Source organism: Kogia breviceps, chromosome X, assembly GCF_026419965.1.
Source record: "Kogia breviceps isolate mKogBre1 chromosome X, mKogBre1 haplotype 1, whole genome shotgun sequence".
Taxonomy (NCBI): Eukaryota; Metazoa; Chordata; class Mammalia; order Artiodactyla; family Physeteridae; genus Kogia; species Kogia breviceps.
Window position 1 is genome coordinate 134,969,989 of NC_081330.1, and position 27,468 is coordinate 134,997,456.

Sequence of the window (27,468 nt, forward strand, 5' to 3'; positions counted from 1 at the left end):
GGCTCTGTGCGTGGCCCGGTGCGAGTGGGGCTCTGGTGGACTTTCTGCAGGAGTTGCCGCGCTGCCACCTGCTAAAGAAGAGGATGTGTCACCCATACCTGCCGCTGGAATTTCTCCCCGGGCAGAGGTGAGGACGGAGAAAAGAGGTGGGGACCGGGACAGGAGGGGTACATTGGGCAGGGAGATGGAAAGCTTCCAGAAGAGCGCCCGGGGCCAGGACCATGCTGGCTGGCCTGCAGGCCCCAAGTCGGCCTCCGTGCTGGTGTGGCTCCATGGCCCTTCCTCTATAATTTCATGTCCTTGCACACATTCAGGTGTTTTACCTGGGAAGGGTGGGAACACTTCAGCAGCAGCTGGCCTGGGGGTCAGCTCACATTTACTCAGGGACGCCTTGACACGGTCCCCCAGCTTTGCAATGAGGACGTTCCTTGCAGAGGGGCTGCTGGCTGCATGAGAGATGATTCCCCACCTCTGACCAACTTCAGAATTGTTTACCACTGGAGCAAGTGTCCTGATAGGGTTTTCCTCTGTGCAACTAGTCGGTTCCTAATTGGCAGCGTGAACGGTGATATCAGAGGTCCTGAATCAGGATGGAAATACTTATCCCCAACTTGTACAGGCAGGCATAAAAACCTGGGGAGGCCGTGTGCAGCTGGCACCCTTAGGGATTGGCTTCCGACTGACCCCTCAACGTTCTGGTGTCCAGCCACTGCTTTAGAATTTCTGGGGCCCAATGCTAACTCTAAGGGTTCTGTAACCCAGCCTCTATTGGTCTTTAATGAGACCCGCACTTCCAGGGTCCCACAGAGCAGGGTCCGTGTGACTGTTCTGTGGCTTCTGTAACCAATGACCACAAGCTGGGTGGTTTAAAACAACAGGAATTCATCCTCCCCCAGTCCTGGAGACCAGACATCTGAGATCAAGGTGTTCCAGGATGGACGTCCCTCCAGAGGCTCCAGGATAGGGCTCTTCCTGCCTTTTCCAGCTTTGGGGGGCTCCAGGCATCCCCAGGCTTGCGGCTGCAGCCCTCCTGTCTCTGCCTTCACGTGGCTTCTCCTCTATGTTTGTGTTTCTCCTCTTTTGTCTCATAAGGACTCTCTCAATTGGATTGGGGGCCACGCTAACCCCAGATGGCCTCACCTCGAGACCCTTAACTACATATACAAAGACGCTTTTCCCAGATATGGTCCGGTTCCTGTGTTCTGGGGGGAACATATTTTGGGACCAGCATTCAACCCATTACCTGTGTATAAAATAACCCTAATTTTAGGAGATTACCAAGGTCCCGTATAGATAGCAACCAGCAGCCATGTGGGTGGGGGTCTGGGGAGAATGAGGACCCTGGAATCACCTGGAAAGGATGAAGTCCTGGCTGCATTAGGTGAACTCTTCCACCACGGGGCCCGTGGAAACAGCCACTCCACTCTGTCCGTGGAAAGGGACCCAGTGCCGAGTCGAGAAATGGTGATATTGCAAAGCTGGCTCTTCTGGGATGTCATCATCAGTAGCATCATGTAACCAGTAACTACGGGCTTGGAGGAGTCACCCTGTGGCACGTGATGACAGCACTGTCACTTTAGGCTCATCAAGCTTAGAATAGGAATGTTTGAAGGAGAAGAGTTTGGGAGATTGCGAAGCTTGGTTGTTAAGGAAACTGAGCAGGTTTGTCCAGGAAACCTCTCGCTTCCACTGAAGGCAGGGCTGGGAGAGCTGAAATCCAGGGATCTTCTAAAGGGGCTTCTCTGAAGCACCGTCACCTGCGAGGTGGTCTCGGCGTGAGCTGGGGTTTGAGAAACGTGTGATGAGATGAAGCCTGACTTTCTGTGACAGCTGGGGAGGGGTTTGTAAAGCAACTTAGCTTTTAAGGCCAAGTTTGGTGCTGGAACATAGTGTCTCCCAAAACTGGGCTGAAGCTCAAGATGTCTCTGTCCCCTTCCTGTGAGAGTCCAGGGCAGGTGGGTGTCAGTTCCCAGGCTCTGCCCCCACTTTGTTTCTCCTCCCTGCTTCCAGGTGAGTGTTTCAACCAGCGGGGTGGGGTGACCACAGGGACATCGTGCCCTCCGTCCTAGGATGCAGGCTGGCCAAGGCCCTCACCACCTCCACCCCTTCCCCTTGGTAACACGAGACACTGCGCCCCAGCTGTAAGGGGTGGGAAGGCTGGGAGGTGCAGGGTAGCTGTGCACAAGGAAAAGGGAAATGGGTTCCGATGGGCAGCTGTGCGGCTCTGCTGTGAGGGTCGCCCAGACACTAGCGCACAGATTCTGGGTTCTGTGAAGCTTCGATGCTCTGTGGTTCTGGAAATCCTATAGGAGATGGTCCACAGCAGGTGAAGCTAAAGCTCGCAGTGGAGGTGGCGTAGCCAAAGATCTGCAGTTCAGACTAAAGGTGCCGATGTACATGCAGGACAAAACCATCTCAGGTGAATGGACTTCAGGCACGTTTAACATGAATGCAGTCGTGTTAATGCCTAGCATCTTCTATCTTGTGCCTCCTCAGGGACCCCCTCCTCAGTGCCTGGGGCTCCTGTAACTCACGTACAAGGGGATGGAGAGTGGGCTCTGTCCAGTCTGAGCCCTGAGTTACCCTGTGAGTCTGCTCGGGACCGCCGTAACCAATACCACAGACCGCGCAGCTTGAATAACAGGCCTATCTCCCAGTGCTGGATGCTGTCGGAGATGAAGGTGTCTGCACGCTGGCTTCTCCTGAGGCCTCTCTCCTTGGTGCTTAGACAGCCATCTTCTCCCCAGGTCCTCACATGGTCTCCCCCTGTGCCTATCTGTGTCCTTATCTCTTCTTGTAGGACATCAATCCTATTGGATTAGGAGCCACCCTAGTGACGTCATTTTTATTTTGATCATCTCTTTAAAAATCCCATCTCCAAATACAGACACATCCTGGGGTCCTGGGGGTTAGGGATTCAGCATGTGGATTTGGGGAGACATGACTGAGCCTATAGCATCCTCCTTAGGAACCAAGTGTGCCTCGGTCCTTCCTTCCCTCAAGTCATACGAGGTGAGCTAATGGCTCAAGGAGCGGCCACTTGTGCAGAGTTTGTGTCCCAGCTGGGGAACGCTTCTCTGCTCTCTTTGATCAGGCAGTGGCAGTGCCAGCCCCCTCCGGAGGTGAGCAGTTCTGGGGTTTCCTGCCGTGTCTCCTGGCCTGCTGAGGTGCTCAGTGTCTGGGAATCCAGGAGCCAGCAGCCTAGTGGGGCTGCCGGGGGCTCTCAGGGCCTTGGCAGATGTCTCTCCCGGCAGATACCCTAGCGAAAGTGGGGAAACATTGGGGGATTACAGGAGGGAGAGAGTCACAGTCTCGTTTATGCTTCAGAAAGACCACGTTGGGGTGGGATGTGAGACGCACCGTGGGGCAGGGAGGTTTGTCAGGTCTGATGGAGGAACCAGGCACAAGATCGGGCTTGGGGCTGTGGGCGTAGAGGGGAATTAGTGTGGGAACTGGCCACAGACCGTTGTCAAATATCGGTTTCCCTGTGCACCGAGGCCGAACAGAAATACGGAGACAGGGGTTTTGGAGGAAGAGACAGATGGCTTTATTTTTCTGCCAGGCAGCAGGGAAGACACAGCTGGCTAGCACCTCAAGAACTGGGCACCCCTCTTTGAGAATCAGGGAAGATTTTATATGTGGGGCTTCCGCAGTCCAGGGTAGAGGATAAGGATCAAAGTAGTGAAGGTCTTGCGTTCCTCCTTTCCTTTGCATTATTTTAAAACGGTCACAGCTGGCATCAGGTTGCCCGGTAATTGGGGTCCAGCAGACTGGTAATTGCGTCCGTTTGCCTCTGGTTTATTGGCCAGTGACCTTGTTTCTGAAATGAAAAACTAGGGGGTGATTTGTTATGAGGAGCGTACAGAATCTAAGTGCGTTACATAATAAGGTTAGGGAGTGAGAAGCAGGGGCTGTAACACACACAGTGAGGGGTGATGGGTGCCGAAGGTAAATTCCATAGTGTCGGAGTGAGGTTAGCTTTGTAGAGTACAAATCTAGTTACTACAAATGAATGACAAAGTGAAACAAGGAGTGATGAGCTCTTTCAGGCCAGGTTACGTTTCTTCTCTAGTCTTTTCGCTGTCCCCTTGTTCTCAGGGCAGGGAAACTTCGTTTCTGTTTTAGCTGCAACAAGACTGTGGAGGAGGAGCTGACAGTCACTGGGGCCCAAGGCGAGTGGGAGCCTGGGAGGCCCCAGTGTTACCGAACCGAACGTGGGTCCGCTCGCCCGAGGGCAGCAGAGCCAGTCTACTGACACCGGCGGTGGCGGGGGAAGGTGCAGCCTGAATTGTCAAAGTGCCGATACAAGGAGGCCAGGTGGCCTGTGCTCTAAAACCCCGAGCTCCCTGAAGGATTTCAGCAAAGCAATTTTCAAGGCCAAGTGAAGGAGGGGGGTCGCAGGGTATGTGATCAGCTGGTGCACAATTCTCTGATTGATGGTGAGGTAACGGGCGGTTAACGTTATAAATTCTTAAGCACCAGGAGCTCCGGGGTTACCTGTTCCTGATCATCAAGTAGTTAATTTCTTCCACTTGGTGGTGGAGGAAGCATGCATCAGGCACTGTTATCCAGGTACCTCAGAGAGGAGCTACCGCAGAGGGTGTGGGGGAGGGGTCTGTCCTGGGAAGGCCCCACAGGGTCCTGCTCGGTTACACCTGGTGCCTGGGCTCAGCAACCTGGGAAGGTGGGGCTGCTCCTGGGTGTGGGGAGCTGCAGGATCCCAGTCCTCTGAAACCCTGCTAAGCCCCCAAGGTGAGATGGGTGTGCAGTGACTGGACGGAGGCGTCTGGCCTGGGAGAGGGATCCGGGCTGGAAATGTCCCTGGAATCATCGCAGGGAGGGAGAGGAAAGGCAACGTGGGGGCCGATGGTCACAGCAGACTAATGCAGGTGACTGCGGTGCTGTTGGAAGCAACTCAGAGCCAGAAAGGAGTGGCCGTCAGGGGCTCAGCTCCATTCTCTTGTTCCTTTGTAAAACCACTGTGTCAGAGTTTGAGACGCCGCCAGGAGAGGTCTGGGCCCAGTGCTGCCATGGCTTCATCAAAGGGCCCAGGGGGAACACAGAACCACTGCAGGCCCCGCCCATGTCCTCACTGGGAATGAGTCCCATCGGGGCTCCTGGGCTCACAGACTTCAGGGCACCTCTGTCCTCAGGACTGGTCTTCCTCCTTCCTCTCACCTGCTGGTCAGAGGCCCAGGAACCCCCAACCTGGCTCCACCCGCAGGGCCTGGATTCAGAGGCCCAGGAGCCCCCAACTTGGCTCCACCCCCAGAGCCTGGATTCAGTGTCCCAGGAATCCCCAAACTGTCTCCACCCAGGGCCTAGATTCTGGGACAGCTTAGGGGTAAGCAAGACCCTCACGCTCCTTTATCTGCTTAGGCGTGAGAATGTCTTAAACGCTGCAGTTGACTGATTACGGAGTGCTGAGTGTTTCCAGCAGGTGTGGATGGAAAGATGGGGTGTGAAGTTCCTATGTCTGCAGGGTCTTCCCGGTGTGAAGATCTGTGTGTTCCCCCCGGCCAGTCGGCATCCTCCCAGGAAGCCCAGATCCAGGATTACGAGGGCAGAGGCTCTCCCCTTGCGTACCTGTAACTTCGCACTCCCACAGCAAGGAGCCTGGCTCCCACCATCTGCCATTTATCTATGCACTGCTCCTTTCCACATTACATGTGCAGAGGTTTCAGAATTGTTAGCTACTACACCCTGGAAAGAACTTCATAAAACAAAGCCCACTGTATATATACGGGCCATTTTGCCTTTAGCCTACAGATTCCATTCATTTCCAAAGGTAACTTAAGTCAGCAGCTTTTACCCCATCCCCTACAGTGAGGTGTTTCCATATATTTCTAATACAGTTAGATTCTGTCACATGACGTATTCCATCGTGCAACATCCTACACCCTAAATAACTAAATTTGAGTAGATTATGATTGGCCCCTTGGGCTACACACATCTATGGGCTTAGACAAATGCATAGTGACAGGTATCCATCCTAGAGTATCACATGGACTACTTCAAACCCCCCACCCCATGATCTGCTTATCATCTATGTAGCTTTGCCTTTCCCGGGATGTCATCAATGGGGTCATACTGTGTGCAGCCTGCTCAGGCTGGATTTTTCACTTAGCAGTACACGCTGAAGGTTTATCCATGTCTTTCCATAGGTGGATGGTGCATTCCTTTCTGCTGAGTAGTATTCCACTGCACGTGTATGGGAGGAAAAACAATTTTCCCTCTACTTTTCTAGGTTCTTGGTTGAGGCCCCCCCCCCCCGCCCCTGTAATAAAAGACAGATTACCAGGAGAAAAGCAGAAGTTTAATAACATGTATACCTTCTGAATAGAGGGAGGATACCACGGAAAGCTGAGTCACTCCCTGAAGTGACCAAAACCATCCCCTTCAATACCGTCTTCAGCTAAAAACAGAAAAGATGCTGGGGAAGGGGGGAAGGCCAGTTATGGAAGGTTATCAGGCAAAGCACAGTAAACAAGTGTATGGCTGTGTGCACATTTAAGTCAGGACTTCCCCATTGAAAAGAGTTACTTAAGATTTAATTATCCTTCTATTTTTGGTGCAAAGAGGGACATACCCTTATAAGTGGAGATTTCTCTATTGTAAATGCCCTTCATAAAACGGCAATCTCAGTTTTCTGAGATTTTTTTTAAAATAAATTTATTATTTTATTTTTGGCTTCATTGGGTCTTCGTTGCTGCGTGCAGTCTTTTCTCTGGGTGTTGGCGAGCAGGGGCTTCTCATTGTGGTGGCTTTTCTTGTCACGGAGCACAGGCTCTAGGCATGCAGGCTTCAGTAGTTGTAGCACACGGGCTCAGTAGTTGTGGCTCGCGGGCTCTAGAGCACAGGCTCAGTAGTTGTGGCGCACAGGCTTAGTTGCTCTGCGGCATGTGGGATCTTCCCGGACCGGGCCTCGAACCTGTGTCCCCTGAATCGGCAGGTGGACTCTTACTCACTGAGCCACCAGGGAAGCCCTATTTTTTTTTAAAGCAGACCAATAACCCTTATGCCAGAGAGACATATTTTGAGGTGGCATATTCTACTCGCCTTGACATGGATGTACCGCAATTTGCTTATGCATTCATCTTTTGGAGGATATCCTGATTTCAAGTTTTTAGCCATTATGGAAGTGCTGCTGTGCATAATTGCATCCTTGTTTGCATTTGGACATAGATTTTCAAAGCAGTTGCCTAAATACTGGAAGTATGATTGTTGGATCCCAACGTGAGACTTGTTTAGCTTTGGAAACAACTGCCAAATTGTCTTACAAAGTGGCTGCACAGGCATCCTCCCAGCTATGAGGGAGAGTTCCTTTTGTTCCTCACCCTCTAGCAATTGGTATTGTCATATTTTTGGAGCTTAGCAGTCCCAATTGGTGTGCTATGGTGTCTCATGATTTTAATTTGTAGTTCCCTAATGGTATATGATGTTGAGCTTTTTTCTGTATGACTTTTACTATCTGTAACTTTCTTGGCAGGATGTCTGTTCAGATCACGCTGTTCATGTTCATGCTGGGAGGAGCCCTGTCTCCTCGGGACCTGCTGGGGCTTTGGCTTCAGGAACACGCGGGGCTGAGTCCACGCTGATGGCCGGGCTTCGGTACGAACCGGGGTCAAGTCCACACTAACGGAAACCGGCTCTCCTCAGGACCCGCCGAGGCTTCAGCTCTGGGACACTGGGGGGTCCAGTTCAGGCTGACATGAGCCTGATCTCCTCAGGACCTGCTAGGAGGTGATGCCGCTGAGGGAGAAGGTGAGGAAAAGTGGGGAGAAGGTTCCTGTGCAGGGCTGACCGCTGTGGGTGTCTGTCTCCAGAGGACCCAGGAGAGGAAGGGCTTGATGTGGAAAACTGGGTTTTTGGCCCATTTTGTGTGGGGTGTAGACAGTTGAATGTTGTTCTTTGGCGTGTGGTGTCTGGTTTTCCCAGCACTGTTTATTGAGGGGCCTGTCCTTTCCCTGGTGTATGTTCTTGGCTCCTTTCTTGTGACTTAACTGATCACATACCTGTAGGTTGATTCCTGGGCTCTCTGCTCTATTCCTCTGGTCTGTGTGCCTGTTTTTCTGCCAATGCCACAATTTTTGGGGACTAGCTTCATAATGAAGTGTGAAGTCAGGGAGCGAGATGCCTCCACACTTTCCCCTGCCTCAGGGTCGCTTTGGTTCTTCTGGTTCCTTTGTGGTTCCACACACAACCTAAGATGGTTCGTCCTGTTTCTATGGAAAATGTCATTGGACTTTTGGTAAGGATTGCGTTGAATGTGTACATTAACAGGATCTTAGCTGGAGAAACTGTCAGGGCATGACTTAAGAGCAGCATCAGGGCCTTTGTTGGGTCAACATTATGGTCTCAGTGAAAGATATGATCAGGACCTGAGTTACTAACAACATCAAGGCTTCATTTAGGAAAAGCTTCAGGGCCTGAGTTAGGCACAGCCTCAGGACTTCACTTAAGGACACCGACAGGGCTTTCTTTGGGACAGAGTCAGGAACGTGCATAGAAATGTGGCAGGAAATTATCTCAGGATAGTGTCCAGATTTTAGTTATTGATTTCAACAGGTCCCATGTTAGGGACAGATTCCGGGCCTTAGTGAGAGCGAGTGTGAAGGACTTAGTTAGGGTTAGTCAGGGCTTAGTTAGGGAGACTATTAGGGTTTCAGTTAGGATAAGATGCAGGATATTAGCTTGGGACAGAGTCAGGTTCCGGGCCAGAGATAGCATCAGGAAATGACCCAGGAAAAGCATGAAGCCCTTAGTTATTGAGAGCATCAGGGCCGTACTTAGGACCAGCGTCAGGGCCTAAATCATGACCACTGCCAGGGCTTCATATACAGACAGCGTCAGAGCATAACGAAGTTACAGCCAAAGGGCCTAAGTGAGGCTTATCTTTAGGGCCTGAGTTAGGGACACTGTCAGGGCATGACTTAGGAGTAGCAGAAGGGCCTCTGTGGGATCAGCGTGAGGGTCTTCATTAAAAACATTATCAGGGCCTCTGTTAGGGAGAGCCTCAGGGCCTCATTTTTGGACAGCATCAAGGCTTACTTTGGGTCAGTTTCAGGACCTTGGTAAGACCTGGGTCAAGATATTAACTCAGGATAGTATCAGGACTCTGGATATTGGCGGCAGCTGGGCTTTAGTTAGAAACAGTGTCAGGGCCTGAGTTAGGAATATTATTATGGCCTTTGTTAGGTATAGTGCCAGGGACAGAGCTAGGAGTAGTGTCAGCGTCCGAGTTACGTGTAGTGTCATGGTCTTTGTTAGGGACAGTGTCAGGGCCTGAGTTAGCACGAGTCTCCAGGCCTTAGTTTGGGACAGGTTCACAGCATCGGAAGTAATTTCAGCGCCTTATTTACGGACAGCATCAGGGATGATTCAGTTAGCATAAGAGGAGCCATTCCTGCAAGAACCCTGAAGGCCAACACACAAGAATGTAAAAGTGAACCATACACGCTGCTATGAAGGATTATTCCACAGCAGTTGAGTACACTTTATATAAGGTTAACAAGAGTTTAAAAATTATTGTTTTAAGAAACTGATATTCATATGATGAAAGAATTTCGTCGTAAAGAATCTCTTTCCCTGAACTTGACATTAGCTAAAGTCAAGATTAGATTAAAGTCTAGGGGTAGTGTCAGTTAATGACGTAGTTTTGGTGTCAAGACCTTAGTTACTTAGAGAATCAAGGCCTAATTTAGGACCTGCGTCAAGATTTTCGGTAGGGACAGCGTCAGACCTGATTTATGGAGAACGTCAGGGCCTGAGTGAGGCCTAGCGTCAGCCCCCTAGCTGCAGACACAGTCAGGGCATGACTTAGGAGCAGCATAAACACCTTGGTTGGGTCAGCGAAAGGTGATAGTGAAAGACATGAGCAGGCCTTGAGTGAGTCACAGAATCAAGGCCTCCGTTAGGGAAAGCTTCAGGGCCTGAGTTAGGCACAGCGTCAGGTCTTCACTTAAGGACACCGACAGGTTTGGGACAGTGTCAGGATCATGCATAGAAATGTGTCAGGAAATTATCTCAGGACAGTGTCCGGATTTTAGTTATTGATTGCAACAGGTCCCATGTTAGGGACAGATTCCGGGCTTTAGTGAGAGAAAGTGTCAAGGCCTTTGTTCGGATTAGTCAGGGCTTAGTTAGGGATACTGTTAGGGTTTCATTTAGGATAAGATGCAGGACATTAGCTTGGGACAGAGTCAGGTTCCGGGCCAGGGATAGCGTCAGGAAATGACCCAGGAAAAGCGTGAAGACCTTCGTTATTGAGAGCCTCAGGGCCTTACTTAGGACCAGCGTGAGGGCCTAAATCAGGACCACTGCCAGGGCTTCCTATACAGACAGCATCAGAGCATAACGAAGGTATAGCCAAAGGGCCTAAGTGAGGCTTATCTTTAGGGCCTGAGTTAGGGACACTGTCAGGGCATGACTTAGGAGCTGCAGAAGGGCCTCTGTGGGATCAGCGTCAGGTTCTTCATTAAAGACATTATCAGGGCCTCTGTTAGGGAGAGCCTCAGGGCCTCATTTATGGACAGCATCAAGGCTTACTTTGGGTCAGTTTCAGGACCTTGGTAAGACCTGGGTCAGGATATTAACTCAGGATAGTATCAGGATTTTAGATATTGGCGGCAGCTGGGCTTTAGTTAGAAACAGTATCAGGGCCTGAGTTAGGACTAGCATTATAGCCTTTGTTAGGTATAGTGTCAGGGACTGATCTAGGAGTTGTGTCAGGGCCTTTGCCAGGGACAGTGTCAGGGCCTGAGCTAGGATGAGCCTCCAGGCCTCTGTTTGGGACAGGTTCACAGCCTTGGGAGGAGTTTCCTGAAGTTATTTAGGGACAACATCAGGGATTTAGCATAATAAGAGTTAGTTAGTTAGCATAACGGGAGGCCTTCCTACAAGCACCCTGAAAGCCAACACAGGCCAATGCAGAAGTAAACCAGGCAGGCTGGTATAAAGGAATATTCCACAGAAGTTGAGTACATTTTGTTTAAGTTCAGTAAGAGTTTAAACATTATTTTTTTCAGAAAACTCTATTCAGAAGATGAAAGAATTTCATCCTAAAGAATCTCTTTAGCTAAATTTAACATTAGCAAAAGAGAAGTTTACGTTCAGGTCTAGGGCTAGTGTCAGGTAATGACCTAGGTTTGGAATCAAGCCCTTAGTTACTTAGAGAATCAGGGCCTAATTTAGGACCTGTGCCAGGGCTTCGGGTAGGGACAGTGTCAGAGCCTGATATAGGGAGAAAGTGAGGGCCTGAGTGAGGCCTAGCGTCAGGCCCCTAGATGCAGACACTGCCAGGGCATGACTTAGGAGCAGCATCAGGGCCTTTGTGGAGTCAGCATTCGGGTCATAGTGAAAGACATGAGCAGGGCTTGAGTGAGTCACAGAATCAAGGCCTCGGTTAAGGAAAGCTTGAGGGCCTGAGTTAGGCACAGCCTCACGTCTTCAGTTAAGGACAGCGACAGGGCTCTCTTTGGGACAGTGTCAGAACCTTGGATAGAAATGTGTCAGGATGTAAAAATAGCATCCTGGACTGGCATGGGGTGAGCGACAGGGCCTGAGTGAGGCCTAGCGTCATTTCTGTAGGTGGGGACACTGTCAGGGCGTGACACGGGAGCAGCATCAGTGCCGTTGTTGGATCAGCATTATGGTCTTCGTTAAAGACATGAGCAGGCCTTCTGTTAGGGACAGCGTCACGGCTTACTTAGCGATATTTTCAGGACCTTAGTAAGAGATGGGTTAGTAAATTAGCTGAGGATAGTGTGAGGACTTAAATATTGATGGCATCAGGGCCTTAGTTAGGGAGTGTCAGGCCGTGACTTAGGCCTAACATCCAGGCCTTAGTTAGGGACCGTGTCACGGCGTGGGGACTCAATTCAGGTCCTGACATCGGCACAGCATAAGGGCTTCAGCTAGCATAAGAGGCAGGACATTAGCTAGGGACAGGGTTAGGGTAAAGTCTAGGGATTGTGTCAGCAAATGACCTCGGGATAGTATCAAGACCTTAGTTACTGAGAACCTGAGGGCCTTATTTAGGACCAGCATCAGGGTCGGACTTAGGGCAAGCAACAGGGCCTGAGTGAGGCCCAGCTTCAGGCCCCTAGCTGGAGACAGTGTCAATGACGTCGAAGCAGCATCAGGGCCTTTGTTGGGTCAGCATTCGGGTCATAGTTAGGGACATGAGCAGGGCCTGGGTGAGTCAGAGAATCGAGGCCTCCGTTAGGGAAAGCTTCAGAGCCTGAGTTAGGCACAGCCTCAGGTCTTCATGTAAGGACAGCGACAGGCCTATCTTTGGGACTGTGTCAGCTCCGTGGATAGAAAAGCGTCCGCATATTAGCTCAGGATAGTGTCCGGATTTTAGTTATTGATTGCTGCAGGTCCCATGTTAGGGACAGATTCCGGGCCGTAGTGAGAAGTCGTGTCAAGGCCTTAGGCAGGATTAGTCAGGGTCTTAGTTTCGGAGAGTGTTAGGGTTTCATTTAGGATAAGATGCAGGACATGAGCTTGGGACAGCGTCAGGTTCCGGGCCAGGGATAGTGTCAGGAAACGACCAAGGGAAAGCGTTAAAACCTTCGTTATTGAGAGCATCGGGGACTTACGTAGGACCAGAGTCAGGCCCTAAATCACGACCACTGCCAGGGCTTCATATAAGGACAGCATCAGAGCCTAAGTAAGGTACAGCCCAAGTGCCTAAGTGATGCCTATCTTTAGGATCTGAGTTAGGGAAAGTGTCAGGGCACGACTTAGGAGCAGCAGAAGGGCCTCTGTGGGATCAGCGTGAGGGTCTTCATTAAAGACATTATCAGGGCCTCTGTTAAACAGAGCCTCAGGGCCTCATTTATGGACAGCATCAAGGCTTACTTTGGGTCAGTTTCAGGACCTTGGTAAGACCTGGCTCAGTATATTAACTCAGGATAGTATCAGGATTTTAGATATTGGCGGCAGTAGGGCCTTAGTTAGATTCAGTGTCAGGGACTGAGCTAGGAGTAGTGTTAGGGTTCGAGTTACAGATAGTAGGCTTACAGGTAGTAGGTTACAGTAGGCTGCAAATTAGAGTGCAGTGTGTCAGGGCAAACCCCCAAGAGCTTATATCTCCTTACTTCTTGTGTGTTTTTTAAAATTTAATTGTTATCTAGTAACACAGCCAATTGGATAAAAATGTGGTGTGTGTTCTAGGTGTATAGCATCTGGTTCATCATATGTATGTATCGATCTATTCATCTTTGGATCCTTTCCCGTGTCGGTTATTAGAGTGTTGAGTCGACCTCTCCTGGTATTCCTTACGTATTTTGTGATTATATATTTCATATGTATCAGTACATGTCTGTAAACCCCCATATCCAAATTCATACATTCCTTACACCTTTCCACTTGGTTAAGCAGTTGGTTTTCTGGATCTATGCACGGCCTTCTCTTGGAAATGACTTCATGGGTATCAATGTTGAAGTAACAACTATAAGTGATGTCATAGGATATTTCTATTTCGGTTTCTTTCGTACTTCCTTTTGGGTGGGTATCTCTAGATCCTTCTACGGTGGTGCCAGCGGCACTGTTGCATGCTCTTCCGTGGCTCATGTGCCATTGTGCACATGGGCCCCCTTCTTCTTGGTGCATTGTTCTGTTGATGGACATGTGGGTTTCTTCCAAGTCTTGGCGATGGTACATGTTGCTGCAGTGCAGGATGGCCAGCCTGTGTCTTTTTGATTTTGGTCTACTCGGGAGATAGGCCCATCAGTGGGCCTACCCGATCACATGTTAGCTCAATTTTTACCTTTCAACGCACCTCCACTGTGTTCTCACTACTAGCTGTTCCCAGGTTACGTCCCAGCGGCCGCTAGAGGGCACAGAGTTCTCTAAAACACCTTGAGCATTTATTCTTTGTAGACTCTGTGGCTGATGATCATTCTGACGACGGTGGGTGAACATTTCTGTCGACTGGATTTGCATGGCTTTATTAATTCCTGATGTTGAGCATTTTTCCATGCCCTTTTATTTATCACAAGAGAAAGAAAGAGGAGACAAAATGTGCACAAAATATGCCTCTTGAAATTGTCGTTTTGAAATGTGCACGTCTTTTGAGTTGTTTTCCTCGATGGACGACCCAAGAATCGTTTTTGAGGGCAGGTGTCATTTATAGGCCTGCAATGATTTTGAATATCAAGTGACCATTAGCACTGGGTTTAAAGCTGCTGTTTTGAGAAACGGCCACAAGGCGGCAGCAGGTCTCCTTTACCAAACCTGGTTACTCGGGCAACAGAGCCTCCGTGGAAGTCGTATTCTCGGTTGTCAATTAGAATGGACTGTGCCAGGAAAAAGCCCCTTAAGTTTGTGTCTCACGACTGACCTGTTCGTTTTTTAATTCAATGTTTATTTTTTCTCACAGCAAGTTTGATTACAATGTTTTGCTTGTTGTAGGTGTGAAAGATGTGGCTCTTTTACACATAAACATGTATCTAGTCTTCTTTGGATCCTTTCCCCATGTAGCTTATGACACAATGTTGAGTACTCTTCTCTTGGTATTCCGTAGGCCTTTGGTGATTTTGTATTTCACCTGTGTTTGTATATCTCTCTTAAACCCAATTTCCTAATGTACACAATTCTCACACCTGTCCATGGGTGAACCATAAATCTCTTTATTGCATCTGTGATTGCCTTTCTCTGTGGAAATATCTTCAGTGATATCAATTTTCAGGGAACACCTATAAGTGATATCGTAGGCTATGTATCTTTCGCTCTGTGACTTACTGCAAGGTGCGTGATGAACTCTAGCCTCACCGATGGTGCTGTTGATGGCATTGTTTCCTTTTGTTCCTTGGCTAACATTCCATCTGTACAGGTCCCTGTTCTTCTTTGTCCACTCATCTGTTGATGGACTTTCTGCTTGCTTCCATGTCCTGGCTATTGTAATACTCCTGCAATGCAGATTTGCCTGCCTGTGTCTTTCCACTTCTGTCTTCTTTCTTAGGTTATAGGCCCAGGAGTGGGCTTGCTGGGGCTTGCTGGATCATATCGTAACTCAGTATTTACCTTGTAAAGGCACCTCCATTCTGTTCCCATTAGTGCCTCTTACCAGGTGAAGTCCTGTGGCGAGCATTGCCCTCTGAGGAAGGCGCCACTGAGACCCTCCTAAGCCTCAGGGCCCGACTGTACTCTCCTTGGTATGCATCCTGGACTTTATGGTATGAACATACAAAAGGAGATGGCCTTTGGCCAAATCGCTCCAGGGACCTGCTCAGTTACTGGGAGTCCCTGGTTGTTCCCTAAAGCTAGGAAAAGCAACCCTGGAGGGGAAATTGGTGCCTTTGAGGGAGAAGCCGAGCAGCCAACCAACCAGCTGATGCTGATAAGGTGTGACTAAGCCGAGAAGCCAACCAACCAGCTGATGCCGATAAGGCGTGACGAAGCAAATTCCCTGCTTTAGGGGTATATATACGGCTATGCTTTGTTATTAAACTTGCCTTGCAAGCGTCAGTTGCTTGTGCCCTTCTGATCCCATACCTTGGTGCGTTCAGTTCCCTACCCCCTCTCGTCGGTTGTTGCTACACTTTGAGGACCCGCCGCGGCTGGCGGCAAAGTCCCACTTAACCTAGAGGGTATGCACTTCTCCACAACCCCTTCAGCATGAATTGTTGGTAGTCTTGTTGCTGATGGTTCTTCTGACTGGTGTGAGCCGATACCTCTGTGGTTGGATTTGCATGCGTCTCATAAAGCTTTGAAATTGAGCTTTCAGGGATGTCCTCTTTTTCTTCAAACTGTGTGTGTAGCTTACCTCATCACATTCTTTTCTTGAAGTATGTGCCACCTTTTGAAATATTTTGGCCACTACCTCCCTCAAGACATTTTGAGGGCAGGTTTCATTCACAGCCCTCCAGGACTTGTGCACACGAAGTGACCATTAGCACGGGTTTTCAAGCTGCCGTTGCAGGGAACGGCCAGAGGGCTGCAGCATTTCTGCGTTTCCCACTCTGGTAACTAGTGAAACAGACCTTCCTGCCAGTGGTGTTCCTCGGTTATCAATGACGGTGGGATGTGTCTGGAGAAACCCCCCAAAGCTGATGTCTCCTTACTTATATCTGTTTTTAAAATGGAATTTCTACTTTTCACTGGCGTACTCTTCCATTGTGTACATGGACCACTTCTCCTTTCTGCATTCCTCTGTTGCTGGACATTTTCATTGCTTCCAAGTGTTGGCTATGGGAAACATTGCTGGATTGCAGGATTGCCAGCCCGTGTCTTTTTGATTCTCATCCTCTCAGGGGATAGACCCAGCAGTGGCTATGCTTGATTGAACGGTCGCTCAATGTTGACCCTTTCCAGGCAACTCCACTGTGTTCTCCTTAGGGGCTCTTACCACGTCCCACTTAGAACCGAGGGTACGCATTTCTTCACCGCCCCTTCAGCATTTCTTGTGTGCAGGAGTTTTGCTGATGGCCATGCTGAGTGGTGTGACGTGATAGGTTTTTGTAACGTCTATTTTCGTGTCTTTAATTCCTAAGGTTCAGCATTTTTCCACGCCTTTTTTTATTCTGTTAAACAAAAACAGGAAAACAAACCGTGAGTACAATAAACCTCTTGAAATTGTCTTCTTGAAGGTTGCCCTCTTTAGACTTTTTTGGTCGATTTTCGACCCCAGGATTTCTTTTGGAGGGCAGGTGTCATTTACAAGCCTGCAATGGGTGTGAATATTGAGTGACCATTAGCACTGACTTTAAAGCTGCTGCTGTGGGAAACGGCCACAAGGCGTCAGCATTGCTACATTCCCACATCTGGTTACTAGGGCAGCAGAGCCCTTCTGGAAGTCCTGTTCCCAGGTTGTCAATTAGAATGGAATGTGCCAGGAAAAAACCCCAGAAGTTTATGTCACATTACTTCTTGTTCGCTCTTTTAATTTTTTTTAAATTGGGGTAATGATTAGAATATTGTTGGTCCTAGATGTACAGAATCTTGTTCATTTGTACGTTTTATAGATATATATATTCTTGTACAGATCCTCTTCCCATGTAAATTATTGCAGAGTGTTCTGGTGACCTCCCTTGCTATATGGTCGGTCTGTTTGATATATATATTTAATACGTATTTGTACACATATGGTGACACTAATCTTAATTTATCCATTCCCCCCACCTTTCATTTTACATAAGCTTAGTTTGTTTTCTAAGTCTGTGAGTGTCTTTCTTTGTGGAAATATGTTCACTTGTGTCAGCTGTTAGATAACGCCTATATGTGATGTCATACGGTATGTCTTTTGCTTTCCGACTTAACTCATGTTCTGTGATGATCTCTAGGCTCATCTCTGGTCCCTCAAAGAGCAGTGTTTCCTTGTTTTCCATGGCTAATAGTCCACTGTGTCCACGGACCAGCTCTTCTTATCCATTCATCTGTTGATGGACATTTGGGTTGCTTCGGTGTCTTGGCTACTGTGAAAACTCGTGGAGTGCAGCTCTTGCAGCCTGTCTTCTCAGGTGAGAGGCTCAGCTGTGGGTGTTCTGGATGGAAGGGTGGCTCAATTTTTAATTGAAAACGCAGCTCCTTTCTGTTCTCCTTATTGGCTGTTACAACTAGACATGTCCTCCGCAGACAGAGGGAACAGAGTTCTCTAAAACCCCTTCAGCATTTATTGTTTGTAGTCTTTTGGCTGACGGTAGTTAACTTGGGTGAGCTGAAAGCTTTTTGTAGCTTAGAGGAGTCTGATCATTCCTGAGGTTGAGCTTTTCTCCATTTTGCTTTTTTTGATAAAGAGTGAGTAAAACTTACCTCTTCCTACTATCTCTTTGACACATTTGCCTGCTTTGAGTTTCTTTGGCCACTGCCGAGCTCGGGACATTTTTTGAGGCCAGGTTTCTTTTAGAACCCTGAGTCCTTGTGAATGTTAAGTGACCCATAGCTATCCGTTTAAAGCCGCTCTTGCGTGAAACGGCCTCAAGGCGGCAGCATTTCTCCATTTCCAACTATGGGTTTTCCTGCAACAGAGGCTTCCTAGAAATTGTGTTCGTAGGCTGCAAATGAGAGTGCAGTGTGCCAGGGCAAACCCCCAAGAGCTTATATCTCCTCACTTCTTGTGTGTTTTTTAAAATTTAATTGTTATCTAGTATCACAGCCAATTGGATAAAAATGTGGTGTGTGTTCTAGGTGTACAGCATCTGGTTCATTATATGTACGTATCGATCTATTCATCTTTGGATCCTTTCCCGTGTAGGTTATTACAGAGTGTTGAGTCGACCTCTCTCTGTATTCCTTAGGTGTTTTTTGATTATGTCTTTCATATGTATCAGTACTTATCTGTTAACCCCCATATCCTAATTCATGCATTCCTTACAGATGAAATGAGAATTCTCCACATTATACTGGACATTTCAGAGAGTGGGAAAGGATGGCAAGTGGTAAAATATTATCTTTTCCCTTAATCTTTTTAAATTTCCCTTGTTACAACATAGGATTATTATCCCTGAATCATAATTCTGTCAGTACACCAGTATAGAGATTATTTCTTAATAGTTAGGTGAGAACCATTTCCTTCTGTTTTTGAGAAAAATTCTGTTACCTCCTTTCAGTAATGGCACTCTTTCCCAAATCAACGGTTTAACAAGGGCGATGCAAGCAGAATAATCATGCAAATACAAAACAATACAACAGCAAGAGAAAATGTCTAACTTCCAATAAGAGCTCAATTTAGAAGAGGGTTTATATCTTCAGAACAAAAGCATGCCTCCTTGACTTGCTAACCAGTCAAAATCTGTGTATTCTACAGAAAATCTGTGATGTTATTCCCATAAAACTACCCTTTACTTCTTCTGCCTCCAATAGATTTCCTAAGCACTAGTGTTTTAATGTACAGGTTACAAACAAAATCCTAATGAGATTTATTTATAATGTGTGTGTTATTTGTCTTATCCTAGCGTCTATATTCTTCTCCATTCCTGGAGTCGAAATAATATTACTTTACCTGCTAAATGATATCGGGAGAGTGGGAGAGGTTTCATAAATACCCCCAACCCTAAAGCATACCCTAATCCTAACCCGTGCCCTAACCCTAAACTTAACTCTAACCTGTACGCTAATCCTAACTCGTACACTAACACGTATCCATACCCCAATCTTTACCCTAATCCTAAACTGTGCCCTAACCCTTAAAACCCTAACCCGTAGCCATAGCCTAATCTTTACCCTAATCCTAACCTGTGCCCTAACCCTAACTGACCCTTTCCCTAAGTGAGGCCCTGAGGTTGTCCCTAACTCACCTCCTCATGCTAGGCCTAACCCTGGCCTTGTCATTGTCCCTAACAAAGGCCCTGACCCTAGTCTTAGCCTAGGCCTTGATATTTGGTCTATCTCAGGTTCTGATGCTGTCCCTAACTAAGGCCCTAAAGCTGTCCCTAACATCAGCCTTGCTGCCGCCAATAACTAACGTGCTGACACTATCCTGAGCTAATATCTTGATCCATCTCTTACCATGGTCCTGGCACTGTCCTTACTAAAGTCCTGATGCCATCCCAAAGTGTGCATCCCCTTAGGAATTCAGCAGAATAAGCCTGAAACCTGGTCTGGAACTGGCACTTCAGAGAGATTTCGTAGCAAGTTGTCTAATTCTACCTAAGTAGGTTTTAACTTGTGATGTAGTATTGACATATCCATAACAGGAGCTACTGAACACTACACATATGTCTCATCTTTCTATTAGTATCTGATCTAACGTCACTGTTTGAAATTTAATAGTTAAGATAGGAGTCCTTGAAAACGTACGGTTGCAGCTACCAGCAGACATTGTTTTCAGAATGGCTAGTGGCATCCTGAGTCTGATGTAGCTCAGAAATTCAATTTCAACAATACAGTTATGCGGGGACTTACCTGGTGGCTCAATGGTTAAGACTTCGCCTTCTAACACAGAGGGTGCCGGTTTGAGCCCTGGGCAGGGAGCTAAGATCTCACATGCCTCGTGGCCTAAAAACCAAAACATGAAACAGAAACAATATTGTAACAAATTCAATAGACTTAAAAAATGGTCCACGTCCAAAAAAAACTTAAAAAGAAAACAGAAAAAGAATTCAGGAATGCATCTAAATCACATCTACAAAGGTCACTTAGGTTTATCTTGGATGTCTGAACCATAGTTACTACTCCTTTTTGACTGTAAAATGCATTCCCTTCCTCAATGCCAAAGCAGATGTACAATTCGTATCTAAAAGGCCACAAAACAGGCCACTCTGGTCAGTATAATTTAAGTTAAACCATGTATAAGCCAGAGAGATTTCCTCACACCTCAATACGTGAAGTTTTTTTCCCTTTTGATTCCAAGTCTTTCAATAGAAAGCACTGATGATCAAAATGTCAATCCCTCAGTGCCAGAATGATTCAGCTGTTTGGCCCTGGTGTAGATCATGTCCCTCAGTGCTAGGCCTCCTTGTTATTTGCCTAGTTAATCCACTTTGGGGGAATACTGATCAGGTATCGTGAACATGCTCAGAGGTATGTTAATGACAAAACGCTTTCTATAGGCCATACATTTTATTATTCATACCCAATTGTCACACAAGCATTGTACATGTGCTTTTAGCAGTAGACCTAAAGCAAACAGTGATACATCATGAGTCATTACATTCTGATAACTTCACTATGTAATTTTCCTTTCCTCTTAAACATCGGGGCAAAAAGAAGCCAACACAGTAACTTTCATAAATACACACTTCAATACAGAGGTGTCATTTATCCAATTGCTCCAAGTCCTAAGTAGGTTGAGGGGAAGGACTTCCAATTTTACCAGGACATACTAGATTTTTAGGAATTCCATGTAATTTAATATACTAATCAAACATTTCTCTCTGAGATAGCTCAAGGGCCTTCTAAAGCATCCCAAAGTTAGCTGGAGATCAAAAGAACGGTTAGAATTGGCCAAAAAACACTTATTCACTGAACCAAAGTAAAGAGATTTCAAACAAAAATACAGATCACAGACACAGGCAAAGGAACTCACCAGCTGTTCACAATCAAAAGCAGCATTCTAAGAAAACTTTGGAGGGAGAAACAAAATGCAGGCTTGCCCTAACCCACTTCCAACAAAATCCATCTTAGAAAATCGTGGTCAGGCACAAATCTTCCCTCCATGTTCCCTTTTCACAAATGTTCACCACCTTCTGTATCCATCTTATGTTGTCCCTTATTTTTTTCTGCATTCAGACACAACGAGCTCTAGTACAAAGTGACTTTCTTTTCTCTTTGTACCATCAGCCTGTTACCTAGCCGCTCACCTTCTTTATTACGTAGTTTCATAAATGCTTGAACATATGGAATTTCTTTTGTCTTTCTCCTCCTGTGACAAAATAACTCTAGCTGAAGGATAGTATAGTCATTTAGGCTACCATTCAAAGACCACCTTTCCTCATTTTTCAAGAATGTATCCATACATTGGCCAGACAAAATTACAATAGAATTTCATTCTTTTCTTACTCTTAGGTTTACAACTATAGGTTGACCAGTCTGCCAGGATTTTGCCCTTTGGCTCTCAGATGGAACTGAAGAAGAAGCACTTCTTACGTTTGAACCATGGAACACTCACACCACGGACTAAGAACACAACAAAATCCTAAACACCAATGGAAGCCTCACACCAAAGGAACCAGAAACCAAAGAGAAACCAACAACCAAACAGCACAAGACTCAAATCAGCTTCCAAGTCTCAACTTAGCCTGTGACCTCTGTCCAAGTGGTTCAGCTTCCAAATGAGATTTCCTGGAATGAAAAGTCACCCAAATGGGAACCAAGGTTCCCCCAAATGTACAGGGCTAAAAGGACCTCAGACTGCTTGCCAGGGGAGTTACCACACACTGGCTGAGGTGCCGCAACATCCCAAATGCTATTTTTCTGGTTCCCCAAAATAATCCCTTGGAGTAGGACATTCAGGGCAGTCCAGGCAGGAGGAACAGAGGAACGTCCTCAAGGCAAAGACGGCCTCGGCAGCTGCTAGGGTGGCTCCTCTTCCACCATCTACTCCTGCCCTAGAGTTCTAACTGCTGGGATGACTGGGGCTTGGCCTTTCCAGGCAAGGGTCCCAGGTGGTTTGGCCTCTAAAGGAATTCTCCAACCTTACACTCTCTCGAAAGAGACTAGTGTGGAGAAAATCTCAGTGTCCGATCAAGTCAGGGGACACACAGGGGGACACCCAAGTCAGCCCCACATTGGGTACTAAATTTGATGTCAAAAACTCAACCTCTGTGCACCAGTGCCAAATCAAATCTCAGAGAGAGAGGTTTGCAGGAAGTAGAGAAGAATAGCTTTACTCCTTTGGCAGCCAAAGGGGGACACAGAAAACTCCGACCCTCAAAAACCGTGTGTCCCAATGCAGGAGGATCTGGTGAGGAGTTTTACAGCAATGGTTTAAGGAGACAGGTGTCCTAAGGATTACTGTGTGTACAGGGCCTTAACTAAATATAACCTGACCTCAGATGGTCTCTTGAGGACCTTCTCTGGAATGAAGACTAAAATCTTCTATTTTGTGGGGGGGTTTAGGTTGCTAACGAGCCCAAAGATGCTCTTAACTGTATCCCTTGAGGCAAAACCAGAATCTTGGCCCAAGGCTGCACTGTTCATTCTATTCTGTTCTTCTTTGGTCTGTGCAGTCCCTCCTTTCCATGATTAGCAACTGTTCGAATCAGCCCTTTAGAACTCAGGGAAGGTCTTGGAGTCTCTAGCATAACTCAGGCCCTGAAATTCTCCCTAACTCAGTCCCTGACACTGTCTCTAACTAAGGCCCAGCTGCCAACAATATCTAAAGTCCTGACATTATCCTGAGCTAATATCCTGACCCAGGTCTTACCAAGCTCCTGAAACTGACCCAAAGTAAGCCCTGATGCTGTCCATAAATGGGGGCATGAGGCTATCCCTAATAGAATCCCTGTGTCTTCAAAGATCCTCACATTGATCCCACAGAGGCCCTTATGCTGCTCCTAAGACATGTCCTGACAGTGGCACTAACTCAGGCCCTAAAGACAGGCCTCACTTAGGCCCTTTGGCTGTACTTTAGATAGGCTCTGACGCTGTCTGTATATGAAACGCTGGACGACGTCCGGATTTAGGGCCCTGTCACTGGGACTAACTAAGGTCCCGATGCTCTCAATAATTTCCTGGCACTATGCCTGGAACGGACCTAACTCTGTCCCAAGCTAATGTCCAGCATCTTTTCCTAACTGAAACCTTAATACTCTCCGTGACAAAAGCCCAGACTGATCCTAACTAAGGCCTTGACACTGTCTCTCACTAAGGCCCAGAATCTGTCCCTAATGGTCCCTGCTGCAACCAATAACTAAAATCCGGACACTGTCCTGAGCTAATATCTTGGATCATTACTATCCACAGTCCTGATACTTTCCAAAAGAAAGCCCTGTTGCAGTCCTTAAGTAAAGACCTGAGGCTGTCCCAAACTCAGGTCCTGAAACTTTCCGGAACGGAGGCCTTGATTCTGTGACTCAATCAAGGCCTGCTCATGTCTTTCACTATGACCTTTCGCTGACCCAACCAAGGCACTGATGCTGCTCCGAACTCATGCCCTGACAGTGCCTGCAGCTGGGGGCTGATGCTAGGCATCACTCAGGCCCTGACGTTCTCCCTAAGTCAGGTCTGACGCTGTCCCTATGCAAAACCCTGACGCAGGTCCTAAGTTAGGCCTTGATTCTCTAAGTAACTAAGGTCTTGACACCAAATCTAGATCATTAACTGACAATACCCCTACACCTTAACCTAACCTTGACCTTACTAATGTCAAGTTTAGGGAAAGAGATTCTTTACGAGGAAATTCTTTCATCATATGAATATTGGTTTCTTAAAAAAATAATTTTTAAACTCTTGTTAACCTTAAACAAAGTGTACTCAACTGCTGTGGAATATTCCTTCATAGCAGCGTGCATGGTTCACTTTTACATTCTTGTGTGTTGGCCTTCACGGCTCTTGCAGGAATGGCTCCTCTTATGCTAACTAAATCATCCCTGATGCTGAACATAAATAAGGCGCTGAAATTACTTCCGATGCTCTGAACCTGTCCCTAACTACGGCCTGGAGACTCGTGCTAAACCAGGCCCTGACACTGTCCCAAACCAAGACCCTGACATTACACGTAACTCGGACCCTGACACTACTCCAAGCTCAGTCCCTGACACTATACCTAAGAAAGCCCATAATGATATTCCTAACTCAGACCCTGACACTGATTCTAACTAAGACCCTACTGCCGCCAATATCTAAAGTCCTGATACTATCCTGAGTTAATATCCTGACCCAGGTCTTACCAAGGTCCTGAAACTGACCCAAAGTAAGCCTTGAAGCTGTCCATAAATGAGGCCCCGAGGCTCTCCCTAACAGAGGCCCTGATAATGTCTTTAATGAAGAACCTGACGCTGATCCCACAGAGGCCCTTCTGCTGCTCCTAAGTCATGCCCTGACAGTGTCCCTAACTCAGGCCCTAAAGATAAGCCTCACTTAGGCCCTTTGGCTGTACCTTCCTTATGCTCTGACGCTGTCTGTATAGGAAGCCCTGGCAGTGGTCCTGATTTAGGCCCTCACGCTGGTCCTAAGTAAGGCCCTGAGGCTCTCAATAACGAAGGTCTTCACGCTTTTCCTGGGTCATTTCGTGACGCTATCCCTGGCCCGGAACCTGACTCTGTCCCAAGCTCATGTCCTGCATCTTATCCTAATTGAAACCCTAACAGTATCCCTAACTAAGCCCTGACTAATCTGAACAAAGGCCTTGACACTTTCTCTCACTAAAGCCCGGAATCTGTCCCTAACATGGGACCTGTTGCAATCAATAACTAAAATCCGGACACTGTCCTGAGATAATCTCCCGACACATTTCTATGCACGATCCTGACACTGTCCCAAACCTGTCGGTGTCCTTAAGTGAAGACCTGACGCTGTGCCTAACTCAGGCCCTGAAGCTTTCCCTAACTGAGGCCTTGATTCTGTGACTAACACAGGCCCTGCTCATGTCTTTCACTATGACCCGCATGCTGACCCCACAAAGGCCCTGATGCTGTTCCTACGTCATGCCCTGACTGTATCTCTAGCTGGGGGGCTGACACTAGGCCTCACTCAGGCCTAGACGTTCTCCCTAAGTCAGGTTCTGATGCTGTCCCTACCTGAAGCCCTGACACAGGTCCTAAATTAGGCCCTGATTCTCTAAGTAACTAAGGTCTTGACACCGACCCAGGTCATTTGCTGACACTATCCCTGGCTCGGAACATGACTCTGCACCAAGCTAATGTCCTGCATCTTATCCTCATTGAAACCCTAATAATCTCCCTAACTAAGGCCCGGGCTAATCCTAACTAAGGCATTGACCCTATCTCTCATTAAGGCCCAGAATCTGTCCCTAACATGGGACCTGCAGCAATCAATAACTAAAATCCGGACACTATCCTGAGCTAATATGCGGACGCTTTTCTATCCACGGAGCTGACACAGTCCCAAAGATAGGCCTGTCGCTGTCCTTACATGAAGACCTGAGGCTGTGCCTAACTCAGGCTCTGAAGCTTTCCCTAACGGAGGCCTCGATTCTCTGACTCACCCAGGCCCTGCTCATGTCCCTAACTATGACCCGAATGCTGACCCAACAAAGGCCCTGATGCTGCTTCGACGTCATTGACACTGTCTCCAGCTAGGGGCCTGAAGCTGGGCCTCACTCAGGCCCTGTTGCTTGCCCTAAGTCCGACCCTGATGCTGGTCCTAAATAAGGCCCTCAGGTTCTCAGTAACTAAGGTCTTGATACTATCCCGAGGTCATTTGCTGACACAATCCCTAGACTTTACCCTAACCCTGTCCCTAGCTAATGTCCTGCCTCTTATGCTAGCTGAAGCCCTTATGCTGTGCCGATGTCAGGACCTGAATTGAGTCCCCACGCCGTGACACGGTCCCTAACTAAGGCCTGGATGTTAGGCCTAAGTCACGGCCTGACACTCCCTAACTAAGGCCCTGATGCCATCAATATTTAAGTCCTCACACTATCCTCAGCTAATTTACTAACCCATCTCTTACTAAGGTCCTGAAAATATCGCTAAGTAAGCCGTGACGCTGTCCCTAACAGAAGGCCTGCTCATGTCTTTAACGAAGACCATAATGCTGATCCAACAACGGCACTGATGCTGCTCCCGTGTCACGCCCTGACAGTGTCCCCACCTACAGAAATGACGCTAGGCCTCACTCAGGCCCTGTCGCTCACCCCATGCCAGTCCAGGATGCTATTTTTACATCCTGACACATTTCTATCCAAGGTTCTGACACTGTCCCAAAGAGAGCCCTGTCGCTGTCCTTAACTGAAGACGTGAGGCTGTGCCTAACTCAGGCCCTCAAGCTTTCCTTAACCGAGGCCTTGATTCTGTGACTCACTCAAGCCCTGCTCATGTCTTTCACTATGACCCGAATGCTGACTCCACAAAGGCCCTGATGCTGCTCCTAAGTCATGCCCTGGCAGTGTCTGCATCTAGGGGCCTGACGCTAGGCCTCACTCAGGCCCTCACTTTCTCCCTATATCAGGCTCTGACACTGTCCCTACCCGAAGCCCTGGCACAGGTCCTAAATTAGGCCCTGATTCTCTAAGTAACTAAGGGCTTGATTCCAAACCTAGGTCATTACCTGACACTAGCCCTAGACCTGAACGTAAACTTCTCTTTTGCTAATGTTAAATTTAGCTAAAGAGATTCTTTAGGATGAAATTCTTTCATCTTCTGAATAGAGTTTTCTGAAAAAAATAATGTTTAAACTCTTACTGAACTTAAACAAAATGTACTCAACTTCTGTGGAATATTCCTTTATACCAGCCTGCCTGGTTTACTTCTGCATTGGCCTGTGTTGGCTTTCAGGGTGCTTGTAGGAAGGCCTCCCGTTATGCTAACTAACTAACTCTTATTATGCTAAATCCCTGATGTTGTCCCTAAATAACTTCAGGAAACTCCTCCCAAGGCTGTGAACCTGTCCCAAACAGAGGCCTGGAGGCTCATCCTAGCTCAGGCCCTGACACTGTCCCTGGCAAAGGCCCTGACACAACTCCTAGATCAGTCCCTGACACTATACCTAACAAAGGCTATAATGCTAGTCCTAACTCAGGCCCTGATACTGTTTCTAACTAAAGCCCAGCTGCCGCCAATATCTAAAATCCTGATACTATCCTGAGTTAATATCCTGACCCAGGTCTTACCAAGGTCCTGAAACTGACCCAAAGTAAGCCTTGATGCTGTCCATAAATGAGGCCCTGAGGCTCTCCCTAACAGAGGCCCTGATAATGTCTTTAATGAAGAACCTGACGCTGATCCCACAGAGGCCCTTCTGCAGCTCCTAAGTCATGCCCTGACAGTGTCCCTAACTCAGGCCCTAAAGATAAGCCTCACTTAGGCCCTTTGGCTATACCTTCGTTATGCTCTGATGCTGTCTGTATAGGAAGCCCTGGCAGTGGTCCTGATTTAGGCCCTCACGCTGGTCCTAAGTAAG

General features: G+C 47.6%; 1 long non-coding RNA gene across 2 annotated transcripts in view; it reads left to right on the plus strand.

Annotated features, from left to right (window-relative positions):
* Positions 1 to 22,467, plus strand: part of LOC136793414 (uncharacterized) — a 93,461-nt gene extending 70,994 nt beyond the window's left edge. The window contains exons 2-4 of one of the 2 annotated variants that reach the window (XR_010838639.1): positions 17,289 to 17,465; positions 18,322 to 18,383; positions 21,451 to 22,467. This is a non-coding gene — a long non-coding RNA (uncharacterized lncRNA). The remainder of the gene's footprint in view (positions 1 to 17,288; positions 17,466 to 18,321; positions 18,384 to 21,450) is intronic. The other variant, XR_010838640.1, reaches the window with a different exon arrangement.
* The last annotated feature ends 5,001 nt before the right edge of the window (positions 22,468 to 27,468 follow it).